Genomic DNA, 10,532 nt, shown 5'->3' with positions numbered 1-10,532 from the left:
TAGAATTAGTCCTGTATTACCTGTCAAGCATCAGCCTCTCCTGGGCCGAGCAGTACAGATCCTGCTGTGTTAAGCTGCTTAAACACTCTGAGGTGGAAAAGATTAAACAGTGTGAACGCCTCAGGGGCTTTGAGGGAGCGCTGGAGGAGAGGGCAGGGGAAAGGGGTCTATGGAACAGGGTGGGGCACAGGAGCCAGAGCAGGAGGGGGTGGCAGAAGACAAAACACATAGCATTAAGTTGAAGTAAGGACAGACAAGCATGAAGAGATAGAGACAGTGAGAAGCCACATGCAGGGGAGGAAAGAGATGAAGCCTAACTTGAATCCAGAGCCCCCCAAAAATGAATAGGGAACCCCAAGTTTCCTCCCTTGCTACCTCTTCCCCCGCCGCTCCCCTCACACCCATAAACCACCCACCTGCCCTCTGTGCTCCCCCACAGAAGAGTTCGGATTCTTAGAAGGTGTTGGGTGTCTACAGTGTCACAACTAAACAAAACCATTTGAAAACAAAGTGGGCCGGTGAATGTGCCGGCGCAATCCGAGCCTTGTCCCTTTGTGGCTGCAGAGAAAAACGGCCTCTCAGAATCAAGGGGATGGAGGGCGGGTGGCTGGGAGGGGAGAGGCACACCATTTCAATCCACAGGTTGTCCCCCCTTATCCACCCACCCGGACCCGCTTTTACCGCCTCCACTCCACCCCACACACACCCACACTTTTAAGTGCACCCTTCAAAGGTGAACATGCTATCTGAAACAGAGCAGCCTGTGTTACAGTACCTGGAAGCATGAGATACTCCCTCTATCTTATTTCCTCCTAGCCCTTTTCATGCTGCTTTTATACATTTTTTGTTTCCGACTTTACATTTTTAACATTTCCTTGCAATATCAAAACGTGCAAACAATCATTGCCAAAGTAAACTTGAAATTGAAATATTTTTCCTTTTTAAAGTAGATTATACAGTTTCCTGAAAATGTTAACAGATATCAAATGCTACAGGTTAACAGATAAAAATCTAAAGAATGAGGAAGATAAAAAAAATCAATGCCCAAATGGAAAAACTGAGTTACCACATGTGACATTTGTTAAACAGGGTGATGACAAGGCTTTGAGTCATTCTATTGCTTTCTATGTAATATGAGAGCTTTGAGGATCAACTCACAAAAGCCTAAAAATGACAGTGATTACTCATAGTCATATGCCTCAACAAAGTGAGCATTGTTTGATTACATAAATGTCAATGATGTTCTGTGTCAGAGGTGCTTTTGACTGTAATATAAACATGTCTGAAAAAAAATGCTGGTTTTACAGACATTCATTGTATTTAATTTCTCAAATACTTGGTTGTCATTTCTTTATTTCTAACACAGAAAACAACAACACAGGTCATCTGTCATGTCTACGATGTTGATTATGGGAAAGTAATACCCTCTGTTTGTGTTCCTGGTTTCTCTGTGCCTGTGTGTGTCACTGTGATGAACTGTCTGTCAATCATAGTCAGAGTTAATTATTTTGTCGCCCCGCTGGGTGTGAGTGTGTGTCAGGAACTCTGACCCAGAGACCCAGGGTTGGGTCACCGACACACACATTCTTCCCCCAGAGAGTGGAGAGGTCCATTGGCCACCTGACAAACCACTTTGCTGACCAAGACGACGTAAGTATATGTGTGTGTGAGTGTGTCTTTTATTTGTTTAACACTTTGCAGACATCCAAAAAACCACAACATCAAAGTATGATACCATTGAAAAAGTAGGTATTTGTTTATTGCATTAACAGAAGATTTGAGGCATGGAGATATTTGAAACTAGTTTCAAAAGCAAGAACTCAGCCCATAATAGAGTATTTAATATTTGCCAACATGAAGAGTAATTTGTGTGCTGCAAAGAGCACTATTCCTGCTTTATAGTCATGTAGATGATGCCTTTTGATTCATCTTTATAAAATCATCAAAGGTATTAAAATGTTCTTACATGTATGCCTGTGTGTGTGGTGGGGGGCAGTGTGACGAGTGGAGACGGAGACGGAGAGCGGCAGGACCCCTGGGAGATCGAGTAATCCCACAGGCAGCACAATAGACACCTCTGGCTAAGGTCCTGTCTGTCAGACTGGTGGAGGCAGGGGGCAGAAAATAACGGTCGTGTCTCAGTGGCTGGTTAAGTCAGCCTGTTTTTCTCTTGTCAGTGAGTTAGTTGTCTCTGGATCATTTACACATTCACTGCTTCCTTCTCACTTGCAGAACTCTATGTAAAAATTTGAGTGAGCTTGTTAGCACAATTACTTTAGGACATGTTCTGCTCATTTTCTCTGCGCTTTTAATAACATATTTGCTGTTTTTATCTTTCAGCACAAAGCATGATGCTTAAAGTTGGTTCACTACTGCTTTCCATGATGGATTGTTGGAAACCTTGAAGCCACTACATAGGGTTTAATAAGTCTTGTCATTGACCTGTGTCGTAGCAGGGCCTTTGCCCCCTGAAAAACATGTCCTGTGCAATGACCAACCAGCCCAACATCTATTATCAAAGCCCCATCAAACCACCATCCTTCAAAAAAAGTCACCAGTTTGATCCAATCGACAGTGCCTGTGTGAATAAACAATAACAGAAAGCTCTTACTTTAATCACATCTAAACCTTAAACCCTGCTCTTCATTTTCCCACAGGTGAGAAATAAAAGCTTGCACAATAACCGGCACCTACATGTGTCTCACTCTATAAACTCAAGCACACACTGTGAGCCAAATTGATGGAGAGTAAACCGAGAATGAAAATTAAAACACTGTCACCTTGTTTTTGGAGATGAAAGATGCCGAGTAAAAGAAAAGTGAGCGGGGCGTTATTGGATTAGCAGCCGGCACAATCGCATCTGTGCAGATTTGCCTCTGTGCTGTAAATGTAATTGTGGGCAATAACACCTTGATTAAGGGGCCATGGCTGGACTATTGGAGGCTTTGTGTGAGGCTGCACAGGAGGGGATTAGATTAGTGAGGGCCAGAGTGGGAAGACTGAGCGAGAGGGAGTGAATACTGATGGGGTCCAGAAGTAACCACGGCTAAGGTAATGTTTTCATGCTACATTGCTTTGGTTTCACTTTCATTTGAAAACAACAGGAGGCACTGGGCCTTATGCAGTGACCTATGTTTGTGTTGTAGTTTTTAATTTTTGTGTGATCAAAAGAAGAAAGGCTACTATTCTGCAGAATGTACACTTTTTAATAGTTATTCTTTAAGCACTTTTTTGCCTTTATTGACAGGAAAGTTGAAGAGAGACCGGATTTGTTGAGGGTAGAGAATGGGGGAAGACATGCAGCAAAGGGTTGTGGCCAGGGCTCGTACAAGAGACCACTGTGACAGGGGCTAAAAGCATTATATAAAGGGCGCATGCTAAAACCGTTAGGCCAACCGGTATCCCCAGAATATTCAGACTTTTGTTGCATTAAGAATTTCATACTAGTCACACTGATACACCAACTGATTAAGTTATTGCGTCCCCCTTTTTCCTTTGGAACTTTCAGCCCCACAAAATATATATATTTTTAAGGTTTTCTTCCAACATAACAGCACTTTTTTGACACAGAAATGTGAGCAAACTGGTTAGCTAGACATGCTTATTGCTGGCAGTGCGATGTGATAATTTGCTAGCCATACAATCAAAATGTAGCAAGTGCATTGGCTAGTCAGCCAGGCATGCTAAATGTAGTAAGCATAGACTGTAAATAAAAATGGACAGTGTTGCTCCACCTCTTCCCGTTGTACGGTTCTGAAGCCAAAAAATCCCGCTACTGGGCGCAGCCATTGTGCAGCCACAGCCTGTGAAGCCACTGTAACGAGCTCCGCCCTACAGCATAGCGTAACAAGACGCTGTGTGTCCTTTGAAGTTTCCCTCTACAGCGGCTGTGAATCAAAGAAAACCCGGAAGTAAAACCTAGTTTTTTAAACTCTAATAACTAACGAAAAAGAAACTTTTCAGGAAATAGAGGCCTTGGACACAAAACAGTCAAATACTAACTACATATCACCACAGCATACGGATGTGAGAAACATTTGTACGACGTGTATTTATTTTTTACAGTTTGACTGAGACAGATTTTTTTACCTATACTGCAGCCAGCCACCAGGGGGCAGACACTCCGCTGAAAGCTTCACCACCCGCCGAGCGAGCTGCTCCCCTGGTAGTAAGTGCTGTTAGCAAACTTCTATGCCAGAAATGATTAGTATAGCAAGTATAGGCCTATTTGGAGAAAGCTGGTTAGGCAGATATTTTAAATTTAGCAAGTATGGTGGGTAAGTTTATTAACCAGGCCTGCTAATTGTGTCCTGAGCTGTGAAGAAGTTAGTTTGGCAGATAAACAAAATGTAGCAATTGCTGTGAGTGAGCTACTTTGCCAGCTATAAAAAGTGTAGCAAGCGTTGTTTGGTTTCTAGTTAGCCAGACATGCTAACCATATCAACCTCTGTTAGTAATGAGCTGGGCATGCTTAACACAGCAAGCTGTGTTACCTTTGCCAGACATAGCACCTGTAAGCATTGTGAGTAAGCTAGGTAACCAGACATGCTTTGTAATGTGCTGTCAATTAGCTTGCTAGTTCAATGGAGAAGGTGCTTTTAGTTAGCAAGTAAGCCGGGAAAGCTAAACGTTACAAGTGCTGTGAGTCAGATAGTTACCATAACATGCTTAAGATAAGTACTAAGAGTATGCTAGTTAGCTAGACTGTTTTTTTCTCTCTATTAAAAATGTCTGCTTTCTTTTGTTTTTCTTCTGCTGGCTGGATACAACTTTCGCTTAGTGTAGGGAGATCTCAGCTTGCCTGAAAGATTGCTGATATGTTGTTGGACCTTTACTGTTTGAGATAGAAGTTTGTCAAGCAGTCATTGTACCATTAATATATTCTCTTGGCAGTCACAAAATATATATATATATATTTATATATATATATATACACCTTTCTTTCTACATGCTAAACTCTCCACATCTTGTTACTTCTTACCTGTCCCCACCTCTTGATCTCCTTCCTCCATCTGTCTCCCCTAGATGAGCATGAAAAGGCCTCTCTGATTTCACCCTGACAAATTGTCTTATCGGTCAGCAAGCAGATTGGGCCGAATGAAAACATGACCTTTCTCATGAGGGGTCTCTCACAGAGAACTCCGGGTACACTGATCAGGACAGATAAAAGCTGAAGGAAGAGGATACTGCACACTCACACTGAGACTTATCTCCATGTACACTGATCAGAGATGATAAAGGCTTGCAAGGATAAGGGAGAGCAGTGGAGTGGCAAACAAGCACCATTAGGGTTATTCTATTCATACTTAGAGAGAGAGTGGGAGAGGATGCAGGGAAGGCAGTTAAGTGGCTAACTAGAGCCATTAGTACTACTCAGACTTTCAGAGTGATGGCTAGCAGGCAGACTGAGTGACTGACTGGCTCGCTGATTGACAGGAGTGCACAGGGCCAAAGAGAGGGGGAGGGAAAAAAAGAAAAAAACTTGGAGATGAAGCAGGAGAGAGTCAACCACATTTAACGTGTTGACAAATAACTCAATTGATATGTCATCTGATTTGTTTTAAGGTTCTGATATGACCCGAAAACAACCTGGTGAAGATGGATAAGCTCAATGTTTATCGTGGGCCAAGAACCTCACAAAGTTATTATGCAGAATTTCACAACCTGTCAAAAAAAATCTTGTTTTCTTTCTTTTGATCTTTCTGTCTTTTGCTGCACGAGCACTCTGAGTCAAAATGAAAGACAGGCATTATTTTAGTATAGTATTTTTGTTGATCTGAGCACCCTTTATCTTCTCAGTTTGTTCTGTTTTTATGGTGACTACTTCTCTTTTAAGCTTATATTGGCTTGTTGGCTCTTGAATCAAATCTTTCTGAAATGCGTGATTCCAAAAAAAAAAGGAATTCAGAAGTGGTAAATGATCATGAAGTTTATTAAAGGATGAACGTTGGTGTAAGTGGTAGTAGGAAGAAAGAGAGGGAGCAGGAGAGAGAGAGAGAGAGAGAGAGAGAGAGAGGAGAGAGAGAGAGAGAGAGAGAGAGAGAGAGAGAGAGAGAGAGAGAGAGAGAGAGAGAGAGAGAGAGAGAGGGAGGGAGGGAGGGAGGGAGGGAGGGAGGATATAGTGCAAAAGCCTTGCCAAACTTTCAAATCTGTCCTATTGTCCTGCGTTAAAGGCATAAAGTTTAATGGGTAAACACGATGGGCAAAGTCTCTCGGTAATACACGAAGAAGGGAAAGGAAAGTTACCAAAAAGTCAAAGTAAAAGGATGTGACCGAAGCATAAGTGAGTGGAAACAAAAAGTTTGATGAAGAGAGAAGAAGGGGTTGAGGGTAAAAGAAGCTGGGTGCGCATTAAAATAAAAAAATGGCCCCTCCTTTCCTCTTTACCTCACGCTTGGCTGCTCCAGGATGGAGAGAGAAGGAGAAAAAGAGAGAAGGGACAGAGAAGAATAGAGGGTCACACTAGACAGTGGGGGCTTTGTGGGCACTTATCAGACACTGATGGCCAAGCAATGGGCCCAGAAAGGGATGAAGGTGTGTATGTGTGTATTTGTGTGTGTCTGTTTTTGTGTGCCAATTTTAGATTGGGGACGAGTGTTTTGGAAAAATAAAGAGTATTAGGATGATGCACATTTAATTCAGACAAGATACTGGGAACGGCAATAAGAAGGAAAAATATAATGCCAAGTAGAAGGAGCAGCCTGTATGTAGATCACTTTACAGACCTGAAAGCACCTTCAGGAGAGCGTGTGGAGGAGAAAGAGAGAAGGAAGGAGGGATCCTGCAGGGACACCAACAAAGAGCGAGAAGGTCAAGGAGAGGTATATGATATGGAGGGAGAGAAAATGGAAGGTGGAGGTAGGAAAGGAGTGGAAAAGATTGGGTTACACAGCAGGTAAAAGTCCAGTGTCACGTCCATCAGGGTGGTGTTTCATAGAGAGAGTGACTCAGAGAGGACTTCAGGATTTTGAGATTAGAATGTGGCAGGACACTGAAAGAAAACTTCTGTATATGTTGTTGTTGTTGCTCACTTTCTAACTCTGTCCCTCTCGTTCCTTTCCCATTCTCACACACACACAGACACACAAACACCCCCAGTCAGCGGCAGCTCCCAGCTCCCTGCTGAGCGCCTGCTGAGAGGGGTCATGTCAGACATCAACTCCCGTCGCGTCAGCTCTTTTTCTCCCACAATTCAACACAGCTGAGGCTGTCACCACGCTAACCTCCCTCCACCCCCCTCAAAAAATGGCCCAGACACTGGCCCCAAACATTTACTTAGACACACACATATTTGTAATGTACACACATAGATTGAAATACACACGCATTCACACGCCTTATCAAACACATACATTTAGATGCAGCAGCGTCCCAGAGGAGACGGACCCCCAACTGGCTTCCACCAGCAGGGTTTCTGATCCTGCACTGACATTCCCATCTCTGTTGTCTTTACTTCCCTGTCAGTTTACAGAGTAGAGAGAGCAGGATGTGCACACACACAGTCACAGTTGTCTCAGCAAGTCTGCCAGCTAAAGGAAGCTTTACACGTATTTCATTTTCTTTCTGTGTGTCCTCTCCTCTCCCCTCTCTTCTCTTGTCATCTCATTTCTCTTTTTATTTAAGAAAGGTACTTTATTGATCCCCAAGGGGGAAATTCAATAATTTTGTAAGTGAGTTCAAACTTTTGTTTTAAATTGAAGATGCACGTTAGTGTTTTAATCTCTCAAACCCATTTTTAAACACTGTAAAGCTAATTTCTAATCATTTGCTGCGACTCAGGGTTCTAAGAGATGTCATCTCAATGCAGCGGCTTTTGAGTAAGTGAAATGAGAAATATATGGTTATTCAACTATGGGCCAAAAAGCAAAGTAAGACTAAACAAACTAGTAACCATATTACTTTTACCACTATTGCTGAAAACAGCATACAGTGGTAAATTGAGAGGCAATGAAAAAGTAGAGAAGTTTTGTGAAGAATCTGCAGGTCAGCCTGCAAAAACTGCAGTGATCAAATCTAAATCTGGCCATTTTTCTTTTATTTCGAATGGAACCATCAACCTGTTAAAGGTTAGATAGGCAAAACAAGGATTAAATAAATTGGGAAAGGCCTCTTTTCATTATTTTCGGTAAGGACATTTTGATCCACCATATTTTCAGTCTGATGACACCAAGCAAAGGAGACAGGTCACCCACTGCTCAATGTTAACTTTGTTTTTTTTAGATGTTTTTAGTCCTTGACAGGGGAGAATAATAAATCATAGATCACAATATCATAGGTCGAGATGACAGAGACATAATTGGCAGCATCATTCGATTTCAACAATTGCAGACAGGAGGACAATGCAAAGGCATGCAGCGCCAACAAAGCTCTGGCCGAACGACGTTCTGTAAGGTAGCCTGGGGATCAGTCATTGTCCGCCTGTCCTTCTGCACGTCTCCTTCTGTTTAATTAAAACACTGTGGTGATGTGACAGACCTAACAACGTTGATGGCAACCGTAGATTGGTTCTGCCACAGAAAAGGGGGAACGACGAGGGCAACCTTTAGATTATATATCTTTTGAAGCTAACAATTTTCTTTCTGCTGTGATTTTAAATGTAAAATTCCTTAACTATAGCTTGAATATACTGGATAATGTACAGAATTAAAACACGAATGCATCAGGCAAACTTAAGTACACACATGTATGACATACATGAGCATTTTTTATTAAGGGGTCCAAAAGCAAGAGCACAATGCAGAGGAATTCAGCGACAACAAAGCTTAGTTTGACTGATGTCCTGTACGGCAGCCAGGAGGGATCAGTCATTGTCTCTCTGTGATTGGTGGGTTGTCCTAGTCGCTCCTCGGTATCACCTCCAGCAACATGGGAATTCTCCCCCGCTGCTGACTCTCTTTCCCTGCAGAGAGAGAGAGGGTGGTAACATGAGTGATGACTAAACAAAAGCTGTTCAAAAGAAGTCAGATGAGTGAGTTATCTGACAGCCGATATTTCAGAGAATTGCAGAGCAATTTAAAGATATCATCATGGAGGTGTACAAATAACAAAGGAAGATGTGCTCCTTCTGTGTACTGTGTTTAAAACGCATACCTCAAACTCCAAAGTTGTTGTTCCACTTTTTTGTGCAACAAGAGATTAATGATTATTGGCTAATCGGACACTGAGGGAATTTGTGTTCACTTACTTGGCTAATTTATAACGTCTCCTGGGCTAGTTATGAGCAGTTTGGAGCAATAAGTTCACCCAAAGTTACTCCAGAAAATGGTCCAAGTTCCAGGGCGAAGACAGAAAGTTATGATTAACACTGTTTCCACAGTGCTATATTGCAAAGAAAAACAGAACCATAATATTGAGTCCTTGAATATACTGTACATTTTATTAGCAAATTAAAACAGTGTCTGTTTATGGTGATGCAAAAAGATCATCCAGTAATAATCAAGTATGTGTCGAAACAACCAACAAGACTTAAGCATACAGTGTGTACAAATGGGAATATTTAGTGATATCTAGCGGTCAGATTATAAAATGAAATGCTACCTTGCCCACACCTTCCATCAGTGAAGCAATGTTGGCCTTCAAGGACAGGAAGGAAGGAAGGTCTCATGATGCATGATAAGCATGATCCTCCATTTGTAAAGTTTTTACCATCAAAAATCAATCAATCAATCAATCTTTATTTGTATAGCGCCAAATCACAACAAACGTTATCTCAAGACGCTTTTACAAACAGAGCAGGTCTAGACCACTCAATGTCAATATACATCTAATCTATTAGAATATATATCAAAAAAAGAAAAGTTCATCAGAGATGACAAATTGGCCATAATCCTCCTGTCAGCCACCACCTCCACAGGGTCCAGGACTGAGCTGACCTTCTTCACCAGTGTGTTCAGTCTTGCTCTCCTGTATCCTGTCCGCCCACAGCAGGTTTAATCCTTCCAATGTGGCATTCATGTCTGGTGTTAGCTCTGTTAGCATGATGCTACTCTGCCAGTATTCCCTCTGGTGCTGGGTTAGCTCGTCCACCTTATCGTAAAAATGTCCATCACTACAAAGTCTTATGCACACAGCAACCACTCTCTACTTCTTCTTCATCTTAAAGTCAGTGCATTTCGCACGTCCTCACACTGAATATAAAAATCAATATGTTACTCATATGTCTGTGTTTTTATGTGCTACGGTCAAAGAATGGCGGTGCAGGATTGCAGCCTTCTTAGAAGGGGATCTGCTACTATGTAGATATAGATTATATAGATATATCAAATCGCTCTTCCCTGCTGTGCTAAAGATGGACTGCAATGCAAATTCAATTTCGCCAACTACTTCAAAACCTCCAGCTTTGATTCTCTGAACTGTAGACAGGAGGTTTCTTTAAGCTAAGGAACCTACCCCATGGCCTTGTCTTTGGTTTAACTTACCAGTAAGGTATTCTAATGGCAGGTCATCAGACAGGTGCTTTATTCACTCAGTTCAATCAATACAATTCACTTCCTTTTAAACACTATGAACCTGAGCTGAATGGGACACTTGTG

Source organism: Notolabrus celidotus, chromosome 9, assembly GCF_009762535.1.
Source record: "Notolabrus celidotus isolate fNotCel1 chromosome 9, fNotCel1.pri, whole genome shotgun sequence".
Classification (NCBI taxonomy): Eukaryota; Metazoa; Chordata; class Actinopteri; order Labriformes; family Labridae; genus Notolabrus; species Notolabrus celidotus.
Note: the sequence above shows the minus strand (reverse complement) of the source record.